Below are 23,832 nucleotides of genomic sequence, written 5' to 3'. Positions count from 1 at the left end.
ATTTGTTTAGATGCCAGTGCTTCCTGTCATAACTGTGCAAAGATTTGATTTCAAAAACTGATTTCAAAAAACTATTGTGGTGGCTGTTTTAAAAAATAATTATTTAATTTTAATATTGATATTTAATTAATAATATTAATTCAAGTGATGAGGATTTGGATAGTCTGCCAGTAATCATTGTTGAGTACTACTGTAAGGTTAACTTAATGTTAAGTTAATGTTTCAAAATGATTAACAGTTGAAACCAATTTCTAACAGTTGGAAATTTAGGAAAGTAATCAACAAGTAATCAGATGTAATCGGTTACATTCCTTTAATAAAGTAATTGAAATAAATTAAATAGATTATGGAATCACCATGATTTTAATCATTTGCATAAAACTTTTGTTATTTTAATTGCTCAGTTCCTGTATAGATTTTTGTGTAAGTGCATATTTGAAAATAACAATTATTTCTCATTGGCAGAATATGACACTTGTCCATCATGCAGTGATATAGTGTCAGTCAAATGCAGCTCTTGCCAAAAATAAACACTCAGCCAATCAGATCAGAGGAAGTGAACAAACACAGGAAGAGCTGATAGTATTTAAAGAAAGAGTTGTGAGCATATAATGAAGAGGAAGACTGACAGAAAGAGAAAATGACTGATAAGTGTCATTTGTGTCTGCTGGGACTGATCATTCTCTCTTCACTTCTCACAGGTAAACAAATCTCTGTTTTCTGATTTGAATCTTCTGCTTTTTATGCTGGCATGTTTATGTTTTTTTTTTTTTTTGTTTATTAATATATAACATAATAATCACTCAAATGTTCTTGTGTTTCAGGTACCAGTGGAGTGGATGATGCTCATGTGTTCATCAGTTCTGGTGAAAATGTCCGTCTGCCCTGTAATAATACTCTTCATGACTGCAAATCAACTACATGGAACTATTACAGACATTCAGCAGGAGTTGAACTGTTTGCCTATGGAAAGAAGAAAAAAGACATCAAGAGACATGAGAGACTGAGTCTGGGGTCTGACTGCTCTCTGAACATCAAGAACATCACAAAAGAAGATTATGGATCTTACAGCTGCCAACAATATGTGAATGATAAACAACAAGGAACTGATGCACGTGTTTATCTGCATGTTCTTTATGGTAGTTTTATGATTCAATGATCAAAAGTGCAAATTCTATGATGATTAAAAAGTGTGTGATTTGTTTTCTTATTTTGTGTTTCAGTCTCTTCATCATCCTCACAGACTGAGATCAGTGCAGGCAGCTCTGTGACTCTCTACTGTCAGTTGCATTCATCATATACTGGAGTCTCTTGTGATGATTGGATCCGTTCTGAGGGAATTCAGCTGTTCTGGGTGAATCAGGCTGGTGTTAAACTGAAAATATCAGAGTCCAGATATCAGGAATCAGCTCCAGGACACTGTATTAGCACTGTGATCACAACACTCCTGAATGAAGATGACAACAGAGAGTGGAGATGTGAAGTTACTCACAGAAATCAAGTCAAGACCTCAGTCACATATACTGTCAAGAGTTCAGGTGAGAAAACTATTTCATAAAACAGTTATGGGTGAGTCTCTGTTAGATGTGCTAATATAAGGATAGATAATGCTAGAGTTAACTTGTGCGTTAACTAATTTAAATATGATTGTCATATTCTGCAGTATGATGCATCTGAACTAACATTCATCCTTTACAGCTGATACAGTGTCACCAGTGATTCCAGTCCACAATCCAAAAAAAAAAGAAAAAAAAAAAGTTGTAAAAAAAAAAATTCAAGTCACCCTTATTTCTATAGCACTTTATACAATACAAACAGTGTCAAACTTCAAACTGTGTTTCAGTAATAAACAGGAAAAAAGTGTGTCAATAATATAAGTCAATAAGAAACAGCCAGTTTTTCAGTTAAAGTCAGTTCATCATTGATTCAGTCTCTAATTAATGCAGCCTAACAATCCTTCAACGGATTTGAATTATAGAAATGTGTTAATGTTTTATGTGTAAACCAGATTAAAGAGATGGGTCTTTAATCAAGATTTAAACTGACAGAGTGTGTCTGCGTCCCGAACAGTGTTGGGTAGATTGTTCCAGAGTTTGGGTGCTAAATAGGGAAAAGATCTGCCACCCGCATTTTGATATTTTAGGTCAGTGGTTTTCAAACCGGTCCTGCAAGCACCCCCAACTCTGCAGCCATTGTAAGTGGAACCAGGGTTTGTTCACACCCCGATGCTGGACAATGTTGGTTTCTCCATTTGTGTTCCACCCCCATATGGTCTTTCCCGTTCCATTCCTTGTTAAGTCATTATTGATTAATCACCCACACCTGTCTTTGTATCATTAGCACTCCTTTATAAGTTGGATTCTGTTCATTGTTTGTCGTTGGACCTTAACGTTATGTCGGTGTGTGTGTGCACACCCCTGCCTTACCTGTCTGGATGTAGCCTTTTGTGGAGTTATTAAAGACTTTTCGCCATATTACATCTTAGTTCGTCTCATTCCCACACAACCGTGACAGAAGGTCCGACCAAAACAATCAGATTAGAGACAAGATTTCCCCATGTTTTATTTTTGTTTTCACCAGTCTTTTTTTTTCTTTTGCCACATGAACCTAGCCTCAATCAGCATTGTCTCAAGGAGGAGTAACACCATTCTGGAAGGTATTATCATCTTCATCTTCCAGAATGGCAGGGACCTGGAGGACTTGCTTGGAGGAGTTTATCAGCACCTGCCACCATGCCAGTTGTGATGACGTCTGCCTGATGGAGGGATTTAGGTGTGGACTGGACAATGACCTCCACTTCATCATGCACCGTGGAGATCCCTGCTGGATCCACCACTGGGAATGACAGCACGAGAGATCGATACGGAGCCGGAGCCTATCGAGTCCGACCAGGTGCGAGAGCCGGCCACAATGCCCGCGACAGTGGATGTTCCAGTGGAGCATGAGGGTGCTGAGGACAGCACTGCCCACTGCACTGCTGAGGGTGAGTGATGTCTGGAACTGGGACTTTTAGAAATTGAATTGGACTTAACTGATTTCACTGAGGATATACATTTCTGGAACTTCCTGCCTGCTCTGAACAATATGCCTGCCTGGATTTTCCACCTACCCTCTTTGTGTTATCTCCTCCTGTTGGCCCTGCTGCATCAGCCTCACCAACGTTGTCTCCTGACAGCCCCGCTGCTCACCCTCAGCCCACCATCTGTGTGGTGGGTTTGCCATGGGTCTGCCAGTCTTCATCGGCGTCATGGTTGGAGGATCCCTCACCTCGGCCTCCAGCCTCTGAGTCCTGGACTCCAAAGATCTACCAACCACGGCTTTGATATCTCCCAGTGGCCCCGGTCCACCAGCTCCACCAGGCTCCATCATCCCTCCGGTCTTTGGTCAGACACCGCCTGCCCATCGCTCGGTCTACTGACCGGCTCCATTTGCTCTGTCCTGCTGTCTCTCCCTCCTCCCTCCAGCTCCACCTCAGTCGTCTGTCGCTCCGTCTTTGCCTGCCGCATCCTCTGTGTCACCCTGGATCTTCGGCTCTCCGTCTCCGCCTCGGACTCCAGCCACACCTGTCTTTGTATCGTTAGCACTCCTTTATAAGTTGGATTCTGTTCATTGTTTGTCGTCAGACCTTAACGTTATGTCGGTGTGTGTGTGTTTCCCTGCCTTACCTGTCTGGATGTACCACTTGTGGAGTTATTTAAGACTTTTTGTCATATTACATTTTAGTTCATCTCGTTCCAACACAACAAAGATAAAAAATGTGGTTTTACATATGTTAGAAAGAATATGGAGGAAAAAAAATGCTATCTAAAAGAGCAACCATCGAGTATTAAAGTGTTCTAAGAGGGTTTAGGTCCAATAATTAAACACTAACATTTATTATTATTTTTTTTATTTTTTTAAGATATATAAAAAATTTTTAGTTTTTCAAATGGGATATTTAGAAAGAATACCAAGGAAAAAATTACTCACCATTGAGTATTAAATCAACACAATTTTCTGTTTTTTTTTTTTTTTTTTTTTTTTTTTTTTATCTCACGGGGTAACAAATTACTTGTCATCCAGGTTTTTGTTTTTTTTTTTTTTTTTTTTTTTTTTTTTTTTTTGTAAATCTCAACGACACAAGTTTTTCAAATGGGTATTTCATCAGGTCGCGAAGAAATACAGTGAAAGCCAACACCATGTTTCCTGATGATATTTCCCAAGGGTAACAAAGTAATGGCCCTAGTACTGAGCCTTGCGGTACTCCATACTGCACTTGTGATCGATATGATACCTCTTCATTCAATGCTATGTATTGATGGTGTTCAGATAAGTATGATTTGAACCATGCCAATGCACTACCACTAATGCCAATGTGATTTTCTAGTCTTTTTAAAAGAATGTTGTGGTCGATAGTGTCAAACACAGCACTAAGATCTAGTAGCACTAACTGCATTAAGGTTTTAAGCTTAAATGTTTAAAATCATATAGTGAGCATTTATTAAAAATAGAAGTCATTCCATGTTGGTATGAACAGTTATCGCTGATGTTTTCTGGACTAAAGCAGTTTGTAAAAGAAATGTCTTTATGCTGTGCTCGTGCACTAAAGTATGATTTTTCTATTTCCATTTTGTTTTACTAGTTGTAACTTCAACTACAGCAACAACACTGAATCCAAAATCCACACCAAGATCTTTGAATCAAGGTATGTACATCATCCTCATTTCAGACCCTGAATTCACACTAGAATCTAAATCTTTAATCAGTATCTGAATCTTTAACTCAAGCCATGTTTCATTTGTAATCTACATCACATTCACATCAGTGTTTGCATTGTTGCTCAGCCAGTTGTTTAGTACACTGTAACTTACTTGAAGTGACAACAGTAGCTAGCTACAATATACTTATTTATTTATTTTTTCTAAATTATTTATTTATTTATTGGGTTAAACACAGTAATACAGTCTAACCTAATGTGTCTGTCTACATCGTCTCTCCCTCAGTGACTGTGACTGTGATTATTGTCGCTGCTGTATTCGCTGTTCTCCTTCCTGCTCTGATTCTCTGGGTGATTTGTAAAAAAGCTGGTGAGTGTTCAGAGTTTATCATATTCTGTAAAAGACTTTACAGATCAAATGAGAATTTGAAGAGTTAGCACAAATAATGTTTCTATTCTGCAGCACTAGAATTCTGTTAGACTCTTTTAGAAATCGACTGGTTTGTGTGTTTGATCATAACTATTCTCATGGCATTATTTTTCAGGTGTCAGAAGAGCGACTGATGACTCTGTGGTGAGTTTTGTAGGTTGATCATGAGCTGTTAGTGTCCATGAGCTCCACAGACGACTGACTCTGAAATATCACACTCTTATTAGTCACATCAGATCAGGACAAGTTACTGTATTTCTACTGTTTCTGCTCTAAAGTGCACGGATAGAAATAAATATTTTACTTCAACATGTGCAGCTCCTGAGTAAAAATAATTAGTCTGCTTCACACAGCAGTGATGGATGGGCCTTTAATAGCTTGATTTGCTGTACTTTTATTGATGTTTAGGTGCAGACAGATGATGTGACTTATACTGAAGTTACTGCATACAATAAAAGCCAAGCCAAAAAGAACAAGGTAAGTAAAGACTTCTTGTTCTTCCATCAGTATCTGATGTTGTCCACCTTCTCTCAACATGACCTATATCCATTTTATTACATGCAGTTCTTCTAAATTTGGTAACACTTTAGAATACAGTTCCATCATCAGTGATTAACTACACAGGAATAAATGACTAATGCACTATTAAGATTCTAGTAACTACTATTGACTAACAAGAAATTCTGATTAATGAATCAGTACATCATAACACTCAGTTGGAAATGCTAGTTCACTATTAGCTAATCAGTGACTACCATTTTTTTCATATCTCCCAAAGAACTACTATATACATGTTCATAATTAATGTGAATGATGCAAAATGTATAGTAAAGACCATGTTAACCCACTAGTAATGACTCGGGTAATACCAAATACTTCAGATGGAATTACTAATTATTTGGTTCCATATTCTAAGGTGAAGATCATGATAACTCTCTAGTAATGACTGAAATCATTGTAAGCTGTTGTGGTATATGTAAGGTTTTGGATAGTAATGACTCAAGTGTTACTACGTACTTCTAAAGTAATTTACTAATTATTTGGATCCGTATTCTAAAGTAAAGATCATGGTAACCCGCTAGTAATGACTCAAGTGTTACCAAAGTCATCGGAAGTTTGACTATCCAGAACCTTACAAAAAGTCAATAGTTTTTAATGACATTAGTCATTACTAAGGAGTTATCATGATCTTCACTTTAGAATATGGATCCAAATAATTAGTAAATTACTTTTAGAAGTATTTGTTATTACCTGAGTCATTACTAGTGGGTTACCATGATCTTCACCTCAGATTAATTATACATTTTGCATTATTTCCATTAATTATGAACGTGTATATAGTAGTTCTCTGGGAGATATGAAAAAAATAGTAGTTACTGATTAGCTAATAGTGAACTACTATGTACATGAGTGCTATGACTTACTGATTTGTTAATCAGAATTTCTTGTTAGTCAGTAGAACATTAATAGTACATTAGTCGTTTATATTCATTAATGACGGATCTGTATTCTAAAGAGTCCCTAAATGTCTTGAATTGAGCTCAAACAACATGCTGTAATAGTTGTGTGTTAAAACAGTAACTGTGATGTTGATTCAGGTTCACTGTGATGATAAAGTGACTTACGCTTCCATCAGAGGAGCAGAAGCTGGAGCTCAGGAAAACTGCAGTCAACTTTATGCCACTGTGAACAAGAACCATCACAGGGAAATAATTATACAAAACCACATATTATATTATTGACGATTAATGGTTTTGTTCAATGCCAAAAACCAAATAATTATATTATTCTGAATTTGTATTTACCTAATGGTTTTGTTCAGTGCCATGCAAAAATTAAAGTCTGAATAATAGAACATTGCCATTAAATCATCCCATTACATCCCATTCCCATTAAATTAACAGTCAAAGCTACATGATGATGTAAGCATTTATCACAATATAACAGTAATGGAAATTTGGTGTTTGAACTGTTTGAGCAGCTTTCAGCAATGCTTGTAATATTTTATTATTTGTTAATTATAAAAAAGGCCTATGTCAAACATGTCTGTGTATGGTGAAATGTATTTTCCAGCATTATATAAACTATGTCAAGATAAATCTTTTCATTAGTATTGGATGTTCCAGTTTTTGTAGGTATCAAATGATTATTAAACAGCAAACACAAACTAAGTATGTGTAACACCGTGGTTCTCAACCAGGGGCCCAGGGCCTCAGGTTGACTTAAATGGATTGATTCCATTGACAAACCTGGACTGTTTTGTCTGTATGCACATCTTTTTAAATGCAAAGGTAAAACTTTTCAGTTTTTAGTGCATCATTGTCATGTAAATTTACCTTCAGATGTCAGATCCTCTTTCTTTCTGGTTTTTTTAACAACCATTGTGGTCAAACAAACTGAATGTGTTTGTGTGATGTGATTATATTAGTTATGTACAAAAGTCTTGACTCTGCAATAGTTGCAAACAAACTTAGAGGCTCCATTCAGAGTCTGAGTTCTAGTGTTTATTTATGATGTATTTATGACTCTCACAAGACATGCTGATGTGTGTCTATTGATGCTGCAGCATATTTTACAACATGTGTATTGGTTTGTTTTGTTCCTGTCTCTATGTAACTGTGTGTAAGTGTGGATATTGGGACGGGCCAAGATTTTGGTGTCATTATGTGAAAGTGCTGCAGAGATAAAATCATTGTGCCATCCAATGTGTTAATGTGTTAAACAATAATGGTTTGGTATATCAACAAGAAATATTTTTTTTTTTTGCCAGCATGGTCTGAAGATGATCTGGATCTAATTTGGCCAAATCATTAAGAAGTTATACACAAAAATATAAATTTGTATATATCCTGACCACTAGGTGGCACTGTGGTGAAACTGTTTAGGGACGCTCAGGTCATAGTTGTTATTACACATACCAAGTTTGGTCTGAATAGATTAAAGCGTTGCAGAGATGTGGCCTCATGTCCATTTCACAGCGTTCTTCATTGAATTTCTCCATGTTTTATTTGAGATTGTTTTCCCTAATCATGAATTCCATAACTTTTTGAATGGATGAAGATGATCAGATTTGATTTTTATTCAAATCAGGTCAATGCTGTAAGAGGTTATTATCTTAAAACTTATTAACATAAACATGAGTGCAAATTTGAACTGCAGAGTTTGAGTTAGAAACTCCAAATTTGTTGTGGTTAATACTGAGAACTGCCAAATTTCATTAGTTTCCTGTAAGCAGTTCTATACTTCCATAGTCTTGGTCAGAGAACTAAGCCTGGTTTTTCTTCATTTCTGTCACAATGGATTTTGGTTCCTCACCACTGTTGCCTTTTGGCTTGCTTGGTTGGGAACAAATATTATTTGACAATATTATTGACTTGACTGCACAAAGGTAATTGGATAAAAACTGAACTGAGCTGATGATGACATCACTGTTTTTTCCAGAGCTCTTCATTTTATAATCAATGGACTTTAACACAGTTATTAAACTGAACTGATTTTAACTAAATTAGAAAATATTGTCTTCTTTCTAGAGCTGTTGCTCTAGTGGAATTGATCTCTGTTTGCATTACTGAATCATTGTTGACTAATCTGTGTATTGTATTCATATTCTTTGTGTAAACTTTTGTCTGGTTTTAATTGATCATGGTGGCTGTGGACCAAACACTTTGTGTGGCATTACATGTTTCCTGTAGTATTTCCAGAGCTGTGATCTCACTAGAAATATGTTACTCAGTGTTTAGGTAGTTTGACCACAATAGATCAGTGATCATCTCTGAACCCACATTAGACTGATGGTGTGAATCTGGACACTCATGCTGCACTTTATGAGACTGTCTGTCTGAACACAGGAAAGAAAGACTGACAGAAAGAGAAAATGGCTGATAAGTGTCATTTGTGTCTGCTGGGACTGATCATTCTCTCTTCATTTCTCACAGGTAAACACATTTCTAAATACTTATTAAAGAGTTCAATATAATATACATACATAGAAATGTTTTACTGGGGCAGGGGTGAATTTCCCAAAATCAACTATTGTCGCAAGCTGCATCATTACCAATAGAGTTCAATGGAGATATTAGTCATAGATAGCTAATGATGCTTTTGGAAAATGCTCCTCTGATCTGGCATGTAGTCTGGGAATGAGTTAGCTTGAACATTTTCAATTTTTTCTTCCTGACATTTATGTTATAATCTCAGAGTCTCTACCATTTTGCTGTGGTGTTAGTTCTCCAAAAGTGAGTGTTTTGCTTTTTAGATTACAAGAATGTTATCTTACTTTTAGGGAATTTCTGAATTTAGCTGTTACAGTTAAAAGCCTGTGATTGGCGCCTGTCAAAGTGCAGGAGGTATAGAGCTGATGCAATCTTGGTGCATTTTCAGGGTACAAGTGTAATGCAGGTTATAGTTCTAAAATAAACCTTTTTAATTTTTTCCAGTAGTTTCAATGTTATTGCACTACCAGTTTGTACGTATTTTACAGTGTGGCTAATTTGTACAAATTTGTACAACCTAGCAAAAATTGCACAGATTCAAACAAGTTGCATGTACAAATTAGCCACCTTGTAAATTATGTACAAATTGCCATGAGATCGGGTTGGTTGTCTCTGTGCATGTTTCAGTACAACCTCTAAACAAACCATGACTACCTCAGGACAGCACATTTTTAAAAAACTTTTTTTATTTCTGAATGCACTGACATCTGACACTGACAATGACCTGCTGACACAGGGGTTTCTTTATGAAGCTTCATTTTATTAATTTAGAACATTATGATCAGTCAAATGTTCTTGTGTTTCAGGTACCAGTGGAGTGGATGATGCTCATGTGTTCATCAGTTCTGGTAAAAATGTCCGTCTGCCCTGTAATAATGCTCTTCCTGACTGCAAATCAGCTACATGGATCTATAACAGACATTCAGCAGCAGTTGAACTGATTGGGGACGGGATAATTATAAAAGACATCGAGAGACATGAGAGACTGAGTCTGGGGTCTGACTGCTCTATGAACATCAAGAACATCACTAAAAGAAGATTATGGATCTTACAGCTGCCGACAATATGTTAACAGACAACACAAAGGAATTGATGCACGTATTTTTCTGCATGTTCTTTATGGTAATTTTATGATTATGTGCTCAATTTAAAAATCCTCCATGGCAAATTCTCTATTTAATTTCCCATAATGATTGAAGAGTCAATTATTTGATATTTTTTTGTTTTGTTTCAGTCTCTCTATCATCATCATCTTCATCATCCTCACAGACTGAGATCAGTGCAGGCAGCTCTGTGACTCTCTCCTGTCAGTTGTATTCATATGCTGGAGTCTCTTGTGATGATTGGATCCGTTCTGAGGGAATTCAGCTGTTCTGGGTGAATCAGGCTGGTGTCAAACCAACAATATCAGACTCTGGATATCAAATATCATTCTTATCAGGACACTGTATCAGCACTCTGACTACAACACTCCTGAATGAAGATGACAACAGAGAGTGGAGATGTGAAGTTACTCACAGAAATCAAGTCAAAACCTCAGCCACATACACTGTCAGGAATTTAGGTGAGAAACTAACTTTCCTTTACTCACTTTCAGAAGACTCTGAATTAATAATAGCATTCATTCAGAAAAAAATGCTTTATGTAGTCATATGGTAACCAGGGCCATATCTGAGCACAAAGGGGAAATCCTAAGCAAAATCTTAAATGATAATCGATGACAGACTCATGAAGCAGTGGCAATTCAAACAAGCTCCAGTACATATTGATCATTTCTTAGATGTGAAGCTCAAGTATCATGTAATGATGATGATGTTTGGTTTGTATGTCCATGATCACGGATCCAGCACAAACTGAAGTCAGTAGGACTGCTGGATCAATATTCAGGGGTACGACATGTCTTTGCATTATTTGTTGTTTTACACCTTTGATTTAATTTAAAGTTTCACAGATGAAGTCAGATTTTTTTCATAATTATATCTATCATCTGTGCACTCATCTTTCCTGCAGTAACCATGATTATTGTTGAGTTTGCAGCGTTTGCTGCTCCTACTGTGATTCTTCTTCAGATCATCTGTGCAAGAAAAGCTGGTGAGTTTTTGAGATGATTCACATTGATCTGGAACAATCTATGCAATATAAATGTGCTCATGCATTCATTAATTCATTCATTTATTCATTCAATCTGCAATCATGAGAGCTCAGTAAATGGTTTTGTGTTGAATTATTTTGCAGAGAGGAAGAACTTGCAGCACCGAGAGGAAATATGAATACAATATTAGAATAAAACATTCTCTACTAACAACAGGCCAGATTACAGCAAGATTTATCTTCATCTCAATCATATTATGATATTTGCATGCAGCTTTCTCTGATATTTTCCATATTGTTCTGAATACTTTAAATATAATATTACAGTGATTAACAGAGATTTAATGACCACAAATGATTATTACATAATAAAAATACATGGTAATTTTCTAACCTTGATTCTGCCACGGTCACCAGTTCAGTCATAGTTAAGCACTACATTTCCCATTGTCTGTTTTTAAGTTAAGTTCCATTTTATTCTATGAATTACCTAGTCGCCTGATTGCATCTCAACCATCTTGAACTGCTTATAATTAAAGACTGCATCATTTGCATTACCACAGTGTCTTCATCTTGTTACTGTGAGAGAAGAACAGAGAATGCCTCCATAAATGTAGCTTCAATGGGGAATTCTCAACAGTTGTCAGGGGGGCAACATTTATTTTTCAGAACTTGAGGAGTATATGGAGAATTTTCTCCCATCATGTCACCTACAGTGACATTAATCTTATGGAGAAGTTCTGGGTTGGACTAAAGTTGTATGGTGATGCCAAGTGGTAATTCCTGTGTCCTGTCCTACTTATCATCCCTAACCATCCCAGAGCCAGACCCAGCACCCATTCCCATTGTGGAAAAGGAGCCAGAGCATGCTCAAGAATCCATACCAGAATGTCAGCCCAGTCCAGAGTCTGCTCCTGTCCAAGTCAATACAGAAACCACTCAAGATCTTACTCCAGTACTTAAGTATACTCAGAAGCCTGCACCTTCCTGTGAGTTTACTCCAAAATATCAGTCCAATCCATGAATCTGCTTATTCCCTTGACCTCAATCAAAAGCCTGATCTGAAGTACTGACCCCTTCACCCCTGGAATATGATTTTAAACCCGAAAAACTAAACCAAATGCAATTTTAACCGAGGGGTTACCCCTCCGATCTGATTTATGCCATCTCAGATTATGTTTGACCCACTCCAGCCCCCCAAAATTTATCGATTTTAACTATTCAGTGCGGGCAATCACCAGTGTATTTAAACTTTCACTATTAAATTCCAACATGCTTTTGCACCTTGTCTGAGTGTTTTGAACCACAAATAATGTGTGGTTTTGTAAATGTATGCTATTAATTTAAATTATAGACAAGCGCAAATTGGGTGCTTAATGCAAATGTAATTGGCCACATTTAGAAAATCAGGCGATTATGTTCAGCCATCTATGCAAATGTTTCTTTATGTATAGAGACAAAAGAATGAGGTTAATCACTGTCTATCAGTTTACAGTAGTCGTGTAGATTTGCAAAGACACTGATGGAAGGTACACCACAAAAATCTTCAGCATTTGGTTTTATTTCTCATCAAACACAAATGACTTTAAGTTAATGGTGTTAAATCATATCTAAAGGAATTCTAATTCTAGGAAATCTAATTTTAATTTGCTCTGCTTCTGAAGATGCATGACTTCAAGGCGACTTGGTTTCCATACCTGTATGCCTGTGCACTGGGGAAATATTTTACGAAAGTCCTAAAAACATGCAGCATTGATTTTTTTTTTCTTTTGATTTGTTATGTTCTGCTTGTGATTTTTAGTGATCTAGACATAACAAAATAGCTGGGAACTTCAGAAAGTAAAAAAAATAATAATAATAACACATGGCCTCTTCTTAGGGGTTTTCTGATTGGATAGTTAAAAACACCTATCCCGGTGTGAAAATGGGCACCCAGATAGCAAAATTTGTCTGGCCCAATTCTGGCTGGGTCCCCGGCCCAAAACTGGTCCACACACTGAAAACCTACTCAAACAATTTCCTCTGGCCCAGATGTGGCCCACAGCCTGTAAAACAACTATACTGTAGAGTGACTTTATGTATTTTATGTGGCCCAGGTCTGGCCCAGACACTGGCTGAGACTTGGCTTGGTCCCCGGGCCAGATGTGGCCCAGAAACTGCTAAATGTAATTCAGCAGAGAAACACACATACAACTATTTAAAAACATTAAAAAGGCTTTAATTATAAAATTAATTTTACTTTAATATAAAGTTCACTTTAATATAAATAGATAACATTAACACACTCTTTAAATCGCAAAAAATGACAAGTAAATTATATTTACTGTATATTATATTATATAATTACATAATTCAGTTCAGTTTATATCCAATGGTGTCAGTGCAGTCAAGTCAATAATATTACTGAATATTAGGTTTCCTCAACTAAGCACACCAAAAGGCAACAGTGACAAGAAACCCAAACATTATCAAGACCTGCAGGCTCAGTCAGGAAACCAGTTCTCTGGCCAAACGAATAAACTTGGTGTGATTATTCCAGGCTGCATCACAAGTCAGATTGTGGATTGATATCATTCAAAATGTTCCATCCAACAACCTCTGCTTGAAGACACATCATGCCAGCAGGTGAAGCTGATAAAAAAAAGGGTCTGTGCAGAGGGCTTGTCTGGTTCTCGTAGTCTTTGCTGAGGGTCTGTGCTGGGGCCATCAATGAGGTCTTCACAGGGGATATGCCATCTAGTTGACATGGTCTCCACTGACATTCAGGGATGTGTTGTGGTCATTCCTGAGTGCAGGTCCACCATCTGATCTGGATACCGACTGGATCAGCTGATTACTGTATAAGGGGGGAGACAGTATATAAGTGACAAATATAAGCATTGATGTCATTCTTCTTACAAATTAACAAGTACATTAGATATAGGAAGTGCTGCCAAGTGTTACTACTTACCCTAATTGGTGCAGCATAAAAATCCTTTAAGGGATTTAAATGATAGAATTGTGATAGTGTGGCATGTGTACTCATAGTGTGTCTGCCTTCAGAAGTCCACCCTTTTGATCTGCTAGCTGGAGCCACCTCTTCATAGTCCCCTTGGCCTCCATTTCGGCAGCACTGGCTTTAAGGTTTTTCCAAATTGCAGCCTTGAAATACATGTATAAATGTATATTGTAAGGTAATTATTATCAGTGTTGGGGGTAATGCATTACAAGTAACACACGTTACGTAATATTATTACTTTTTCCATGTAACTAGTAAAGTAACACATTACTTTTTAATTGACAAGAAAATATCTGAGTTACTTTTTTCAAATAAGTAACGACAGTTACTTTCCCCCCCATTTATTGATTAAAAGCTCTCCTTTCCCAATGTTGAGAGAAATCGGGAGTAAGATATTAGTTCTAGAATAAATGTGAACATGCATTAATTCATCCAACCTGCAATAGTTAAAGATGTATATATAAAAAATAATACAAATATCCTTTATGCATTTAATCCCATTTTATTAACCAATGTCTTTGCCTCTTCAACCATACTAATATGCAAAAATTACTCAAGTTAATCTAACATTTGTTTTCCTTTTTTATTGCTGAAGAGTTGACATTTTTTTCATCTGCGGTCTACTGTACAGACGTGAATTTACTTTTCTCAAAGCCTGAGGCTTTTTGTGTGAAAAGGCTTTTACATTTGCCAAAAAATAGAGCTTTTTATATCAAAAACAAACAAACAAGCCCTGCCTAGATTTAAAAAGTAACGCAAAAGTACAGTAATGCATTACTTTGCATAAAAAAGTAACTAAGTAACGTAATTAGGTACTTTTTTAGGGAGTAACTCAATATTGTAATGCATTACAGTGTTGTAGACATGTAGACGCTTTAAAAGTTTTCGTTCACTCTGAAAAAGTGCGCCTGCTCTAGTGCAGCAGACAGATAGGCCTCTATTCAAGAACAAAGATGCACCTACATTTTACGGCTTTCTCTTATCTATAGTGCTTTTCTGTGTCAGAGCTTCCCACACGTCAGTTACCATAAAAAATAGTATTTTAAAAATTCAGATTGCACATATTGAGATGTCTTAACGGGTGTAATGCTACAACAGCGTGCTCAGTTTGATTCACAAACAAATGACTCGTTTGAAAGGGCGCCATCAGTGCAGTCCAACTCCTATGATTCAATAGCAATCACTTTTTGAAAAAGACGAATTGAATGAATGAATTTTAGCCAACAAAATGGAATGTAACTCATTATAATTTCATTAGCTAACATGATCATGCACTGGATGCACCTTATTAGTTTATCTATTAAAAATGAGATAGTTACTCTAAAGAAACCGTGGCCTACTCAACTCCGGGACCGAATGGTTTTTCTGATGTTATGTTATCATCGAAAACCTCCTAATAGAAACAATCTAAAAACTATACTCTTCGTGACATTTAATACATCAAACAACATTAGACTGAGCATTAAATAACTTAAATAACTTACCTTTTTGCAGCCAAAATATTCCACTTGAGAACAGTGCCCGCCGAACGCTCCTCTGGATTTAACCGCCAAATCTTTTTCTCAGGTGGCTGATCTTCTTCATTCTAGCAGTGGCCCGCCTGGGGCAAAACAAACTCGGGCCAAAGGTAAATACACACAACTATGCCGTGTATAGGGGCTTTCAGCCGAGATCAGCCCAGAGAGAAAAAGTCGTCTGTCAGCACAGGACAGCTGTGGCCTAATGGTTAGGGAGTCGGGCTTGTAACTGAAAGATTGCGGGTTCTAGTCCCAGGTCCGGCAGGGATTGAAGGTGGTGGGAGTGAATAACCAGTGCTCTCTTCACCCTCAATACCATGACTGAGGTGAGTCCTTTGAGCAAGGCACTGATCCCCCAACATTTATGGCAACAATCCCTGGGTGCCACAGTGATAGCAATATGGCTGCCCACTGCTCCGTGTGTGTGTGTGTGTGTGCACTTGGATGGGTTAAATGCAGAACACAAATTCCGAGTATGGGTTACCATACTTGGCCAAATGTCACTTCCTTTCCTTTAAGTGTTTTGAAAAGTTGGCATGGCCCATTATATTCTTACTGTGCCGCATTTCAGCCGGAATCGGCCGAATGTGCTTGCTGTCTGGGACTCCACTTGAGCTCAGCTCAGCGGCTGCAATCCTCGATTTCATGAGAGCTGAACTAAGAATCAAAAGTTTGGGTAGTCTGTGTGTAAATGTAGGTTTTTCACCAACTTTTTTCACCTTTGATGTCATTTCGAGCGAAAAATTATTTTTGTGGTAAAGTATTCACAAAGCTCTCTTGTTGTGAATCATTACAAGCAAATGTAATTGGCCACATTTACGAAATTAGGATCATTAAACTCAGAAGTCTGTATGAAATTACTTTCGGGAGGAACCGTGAACAAACAAACGCTACCTGAAAAGTCTTTGTCTGATAAAGGATCAAGAGACTCGTCAAAGCTTTCGGAACAGCAGCGTATATTCTTCTGAGGAGAGGTGAGCAATTCATGATATTTTACATATGACATGAAACATGATTTTACACGAGGTCGTTTCTGTGTTGTTTTCATCAAGTACAGTGCTGTGTGTGTGTTTGCTGAGTTAAATAAACACTTAGAACAACAGACAAGTGGAAAACGTGTCAAGTTAATTCAGACCTGAGCGATTTTAACTGTTTCGATGTTTGGAGTTTAGAGGGAATGAATGTTAATGGCCAGACTGACTTTCTGAATGTGAGCTACAGCTTTTTGAAATGTGGGACCACAGAACAAATGGCAGTGAAAAAAACATCCAATTAATACCGAAACTAAACTAGGGCTGTGCGCTCATTGTCGCGGGAGCATATTTTCTCCTGGGTGTGCTGGGGGGAGCTGCCACGGTGCGGGATTTTATACAAAATCCAAATAATGAATAGCCCAAACTAGGCATGTTGTTAAGCTGCAACACCGGTTACATCACTTGACCGCCGTGGCACTGTCCCCATCGTCGTTTTCATTTTTATAGCAATCAAAACAATTGAGTTCAGTAGAGGACAGACATTAAAAAACTGAACGCGGCTGCTCAAAGCAGAGCACCAAAGGACAGTCGCGCACCACATCAGCAGCAGTAGTCAGATTTCATTTAGTGAGTCGAACTGAATAAGAAAAGTGAGCTATGACATGCAAGACTTCATGGAAGATTTAGTTTCCAAAAGCGCCTGTTTTAAAAACATTTTGAATTCTGAAAAGCCTGTTGACATTCGTTTCTAATTGATTTGGTTCCACCGTGTTTGCTGGTTTTCAGTTTTTTAAATTTAAACTTTGTGTAAGTTAGCCTATTTATTTTATTTTAGGCCTATATATAGCATGATGCATTTTTATTTGTTTTGTTAATAAATTAATCATTCTGTGTTTAATATAAGTGAGTTTGTCATTGTTTTCTATTCAGTCAATTGACACTGAATTACCACTACTTTGAAAGTGAAAATAAAATGGCACATGTATTTATAATCTAGCAGGCTATGGCTCCTGCGATTTTATTTCTAATATTATTTCTCTTTTGAGATTTATCTAGGGCAAATATCTTATGGTTGCTTTTATAGTGGGTAAAGTTAAATTTAAGTTTGCTGTTCACTGGATAACCACCATGTTGGTTATCCATGTTGGACAGTCTACAAATTCCAGCCACTAGGAATTAAGGGTGTTTTCACACTTGAGTCCTCTTTAGAAGAACTGAACCCAGACACCTTTAAGTGGACCAAGGGGTGGACCAAGTGAAAAAGGACCCAGTTTTCTTCATGTCCACACTGTCACTGTTCCCTCAGATCCTTTTTTGGTCCACCTAAGTAGTAATGGTGTCTCAGACCTCTTTGTGTTCAGACTGTTGCTTTTTAGATCTAGTCCAGTTCAGTTCGTGATGGTTGACATTATGGCCTCCAAAATTGGAATATGTTTATCTTTTGCACAAAAAATGTTTCGTACACCTTTGTAATATTTCTTTTGAATTGTTTCCTTGTTTATGTACTCATGTTTATTTTATAGCACACAGGGTTTCTGCAGGATTTTTAAGCTCAAATTGACTTTTTAAGACCTGCACAGATAAAATTAATGCCATATGAGTAGGGTAGGGCAATATCTACGGTGACATATTAAACTGTAAAATGACTGTAAAAGGATGATTTACAGGTTCAGAAAGGCCTCCCGGTTTTCAAAAAATAAATAAATAAAATGATAAACTTCACATTTCAGCCTTTAAACCATTTTTAAGAAAAGAGTCAAAAGTCAAATGTTAGTTTGTTATATGTATGGTTTAATGGCTCATTTAATATTATAATATAATATCAATTATTATATTAAACCAGAAGAAGGGCTGATTAAAAAAGAAAATTCATTCTCTGCCAGCAGGTGGTGCTTTTTAGAAAATTGGACAAATAAAAGAGACAATAATAAACTGCTTTAATTTTTTTCAGGTCCATTATAGGTATTCTTAAAAGCAGCATTTAAGTAAAACGTAATAATCAAATGGAAAACAAATAATAATAAAATGCATATTATTAAGCTTATAAATAACATAGATTCTACTAATTCTCATATTAGGCTGTTGTTTGGGAACTACAACAATGCATAGATCAGTAATGATACACGTCCGATTCTTTCCCAGATGTTTACGTTACCTTTTTATCAAAAAGTTTAAACTGGCAAGGCGCACGTCCGTGTCACTCTACACAGTTTGAGAGCGGCTGAAATGAAAACATGTGTAAGTGTACGCTGTGAGCGAATAATTTGGCAGAAGAAACAGTTATTATGAACAGCCGATTTGTGCGAAGACATCTGATGACCAAACTACATCGGAATTCGTGAATGGAAAAATTAAGTGAGCCCGGGCTGGTTTGTGTCCACAATGTACGTTTTTAGCGAACCGTACCTTGAGCCGAAAGCAAACCGTACTCGTTTGGAGTGTTCACATATGGGCCAAAAATCACGTGAACTGTGCTCAGACCCCTGAAAAGGACCAAGTGTGAAAACACCCTAAATCACCGACTACCCCCTGTAAATTGTGAAAATCACTTATGTCCCATGAGAAACCATTACAGTCCCAATAGGGCTTTAGTTAAAAAAATAAATAAATAAAACATAGCCTAACTGATTTATTGCTAAATTTGGTAAATCTGTTTCTTCTACACAGAAATTCATGTTCAGTGAAGCTCCTCCCACAAACCCTGCAAAATGAAACACACTAAAGATACTGAAGAGCAAACAGGTTGGTGTTTATTCATTATTAATGAGGCTGAAAGTCTCAAAACTCTGAAAGCTTCACGCAGATTTAGATTTATTGTAACGGTATTTTTTTCAGTAACATTGTTAAATAGTTGTGTAGTTGATCACACATATTTAATAGTTGTCCCTATAGAAACTTGGGATTTGTGCATATAATGTGTTAAAAATAATAATAATAATAGTTGGAAGATCAAAGTACCGCATTCATGGAAAGTTTCAGGCACATATAATGTACAAAAATACAGTTATAGCAATTGTCTGCTTTCCACTGTTTCCACTGTTTCCACTGTCAGAGTTCCTCAGGGTTACTGAGAGTTAGTGACAAAAATAACAATTTGTACTTCTATGTCAGAGATGATTGAAGAAAACAAGGAGAATGGAGAATTGAGTGAAGTTGAGGAGAAAAGTCAAAGAAAAAACAAAAAAAACAAAAAAACAACTTTTGAGTTGCTCTCAAACCAAACAGAAAGATTTAAACAAAAGAAAAGCAGAGAAATTTTTCACCTGCACTCAGTGTGGAAAGAGTTTCACATACAAGCATTATCTTGTGGATCACATGAGAGTTCATACTGGAGAGAAACCGTACAAGTGTTCACACTTGAGATTTAGTTGGTCAGGAAACCTTAAAACCATACACATGTGATCAGTGCGGGAAGAGTTTCAGACTAAAAAGACACCTTACAGAGCATTTGAGAGTGCATACTGGAGAGAAACCGTTCTCTTGTGATCAGTGTGGGAAGAGTTTTGCACGCTCGGCACACTTTTATGAACACATGAACATCCACACTAGAGACAAGCTGCATGCATGTGATCAATGTGTAAAAAACATTTTTGAGAGCTTCAAGCCTGAAGAAACATCTGGGAGTTCATTCAAATGAGAAGCCACATTCCTGTCATTTGTGTGGAAAGAGTTTTTCAAGTCTACAAATTTGGAAAGAACATCAGAAAATACATACTGGTGTGAAAGACTACATGTGCTTTGAGTGTGAGAAGCTGTTTATTTCAGTGGACAGTTTAAAACGGCACCAGATTATTCACTCTGGAGAAAAAATGTACAAATGTTCACACTGCGACAAGAGATTCAGTCATTCAGCAAGTCGGAAAAGACATGAGAGGATCCACACTGGAGAGAAACCGTATCACTGCACTGCTTGTGGGAAGCGTTTCAGACATTCATTTTCTCTACACATCCATACAAAAAACAATCACCGTCTTCAGATCACTTTCAGGTCTGGTGCCACGTCCTCACCAAATGAGAGCCAATAATACATTAAGCAGTACAATATCATCTGGATTAATCTGTCTTAACCAGGCATAACAAGTGGCATTAGAGAAATATTATCTAAAGTTTCACAGTGAATAAAGTTAATGTTTGAACGAAACTAACAGACACTATTACAGCAGTCCTACTTGTACCACACGTCTTTACATTGTTCATCATTTTATACCTTTAATTTATCCCAACCCCCCACTGAGCCCAAGGTTTTTTTGTTTTGTTTTGTTTTGTTTTTTCACCAGTGGAGTTTTGTTCCTTGCCAGTGCACCTTTGCTTAGTTGGGGACACCTAATTTCTGTCAGCATTGTCAACTTGATTGCACAGACACTATTTGAATTGAACTGAGCTGGACGATGACATTACTGAATCAATGATGAACTGACTTTAACTGGAAAACTGACAGTTCTCTGTTGTCCTCTTGCATTATTAGCACACGTTTTTCCTGTTTAACACTGTAAAGCTGCTTTGACTCAATCTGTACTGTATAAAGCGCTATAGAAAAAAAGCTGAATTGGCTTGACAATCTGATGATTCACATTCATCTGTAACAACTGCAATCATGAGATGCCTTTACCCTTCTTCCAAGACCTCCATCAAGAGGTTTCGAGATCTTGGAAGCAACCCTTTTCAGCATGCATTACTAATCCCGTTGCAGATGATCTCGCATATGTGCAATGTTTAGTGCTTATGGTTTTCTACGGGACATTTAACAAGTCTTGGCACACTGCATTCTTATTCTGCTGTTCTTTGGCCACAGATTTGCAGATATTGTCTTTTTTTCCTACAGATGATTTGTAGGATGATGTATGTTTTGGTATTAAATTAGTTTTAATCATTAAGCCACCACAGTGTCTTGTCTCCATTGGCAACACGCACGATTTGCAAGTGACATTGTAATTTGCTTTTTCTCTTGTCTTCACTACTTGGCTATTTGTGTAAAATGTTGAGAGATTATTAAAAAAATAAAATAAGCACAGCTGTCCTCTAAAACCATTGGGAATCTGAGGTGAGAAGCAGTTTTTTACAGTCATTTGTGCCTCGTGCTTGGTGTGGAGTTTGTGAATGAATGAACTTCTTAAACTGATTCATGTGTAAGTTTGGAGGACCAAAAAAAAAATTTGTTTTTACACCAAACACATAAAACGATAGATAGATAGATAGATAGATAGATAGATAGATAGATAGATAGATGGTCTCTTAAACCTTTTTTCCTAATATCTTTTAACATTTTCATTTCATTGACAATTAATTTAAACATGGACCTTTGTTTTCATTAAAAAAAAAAGCTTATTTCTGCTATTGTAGGCTTATTTCGTTAATTTAATTTGTAGAAAAATGCAAACTGGGTGCTTAATGCAAATGTAATTGGCCACATTTACGAAATTAGGATCATTAAACTCAGAAGTCTGTATGAAATCACTTTCTGGAGGAACCGTGCACAAACAAGTGCTGCCTGTAAAGTCATTGTCTGATAAAGGATCAAGAGACTCATCAAAGCCTTCGGACACAGCCATCGAGTCTTCTGAGAAGAGGTGAGCAATTTATGGTATTTCACATATTTACATAAAACACATTTTACACGAGGTCGTTTCTGTGTTGTTTTCATCAAGTACAGCGCTGTATGTGTGTTTGTTAAATGAACACTTAGAACAACAGACAACAACAAGCACGTGAGGAAAACGAGTTAAGTTCACTCAAACCTGAGTGATTTCGTGTTTTTGTATGTTTGTGTAAATGACATAGTGTAAATGTTTCAATGTTTGGAGTGATACTGTTGCTGTTACTGAATGTCTCATAATCACACAGAGCAATAGAGCTTGGGAATCTATGTCACTGCGCATTGCATTCTGGGTAGTCGCCGCTATGTTTTAGGACATGCTAAATAGCGTACAATGACAATAAACACAAATCACTAGAAGAAACAATGACTGTATTTGTGTTAATGTTTTTAAGAGCTGCTTGCACTTGCTTAGAATAAATGTACTAATATTGTAATCCATTGTGTTCATTGGAGCACTCAGTCGTGTGGCCAGAACACGACACACACACACTCACAGAAATCATACAGCTGCCTTCTACTGTACCACACACAGGTCCAAATTCATTTCTCTTTTGCAGATTTTAATAACTAGCTGGCACTGATCTACTTATCTGCCAGATAAAATAAACACAGCATAGCTTGATCTTTGCCAGTTGATCACGTAAGTGAACCACCGTTCTGCACATTTTGTGTATCTCTGATGTCTGTTCTGTTCAAAAGTAAGTGCCCTGCGATTTTTTAAATTTTCTGCCCTGATTACAGTTCGGAGACATTGTATATGTTTCATTCAATGAGAATTAAAGTGTGCAACATGAATAAAAAAAATCAAATAGAAAAGTCAATGGTAACACTTTAGAATAGGGAACACTTAGTATCAGCTGCAACTTTTCCCTCAATAAATTCCTAATTTGCTGCATATTAATAGCTAGTACGATAGTTGTTAAGTTTAGGTATTGGGTAGGATTAGGGATGTAGAATAAGGCATTAGTATGTGCCTAATTAGTACTAATAACTGGCTAATATTCTAGTAATATGTATGCTAATAATCAACTAGTTAAGAAACTGTAAAATAAGGTAACGCTTTAGATTACAACCCGCAAAGAACTACGTAAGTAAACTGAATTTACGGTGTATGTTTCTGTAATTATAGTGTACCTATAAAGAACGTACATGTAGGTATAAGGGACCAATATGTTATATTTGGGTAATAAGGGGATAACAAACCAGATATTTAACCTGCAAAGAACTACATAAGTATACTGAATTTACGGTGTACGTTTCTGTAACTATAGTGTACCTATTAGTACGTATGTGTAGGTATAAGAGAACAATAGGCTATGTTACGTTTTGGTAATTCGGGGGTAACAAACAGATATACAACCTGCAAAGAACTGCGCTAGTAAACTGAAGTTACAGTGTATGTTTCGTATTTATATTGTACCTACGTGTAAGTATAAGGGAACAATATGTTACGTTTGGGTAATAACGGGGTAGAAAACAGATATACAAATAATTTATAATGGATTAATTTAAAAAAACTTAACAGGTACCTGTTCTAT

The 23,832-nt window shown here is 36.8% G+C and overlaps 1 pseudogene; it reads left to right on the top strand.

The window, feature by feature from the left end:
* Positions 1 to 11,133: 11,133 nt before the first annotated feature.
* Positions 11,134 to 20,723, top strand: LOC127156988 (gastrula zinc finger protein XlCGF7.1-like; annotated as a pseudogene).
* The last annotated feature ends 3,109 nt before the right edge of the window (positions 20,724 to 23,832 follow it).

Source organism: Labeo rohita, chromosome 3, assembly GCF_022985175.1.
Source record: "Labeo rohita strain BAU-BD-2019 chromosome 3, IGBB_LRoh.1.0, whole genome shotgun sequence".
Taxonomy (NCBI): domain Eukaryota; kingdom Metazoa; phylum Chordata; class Actinopteri; order Cypriniformes; family Cyprinidae; genus Labeo; species Labeo rohita.
This window is presented reverse-complemented; position numbering and strand designations above follow the sequence as displayed.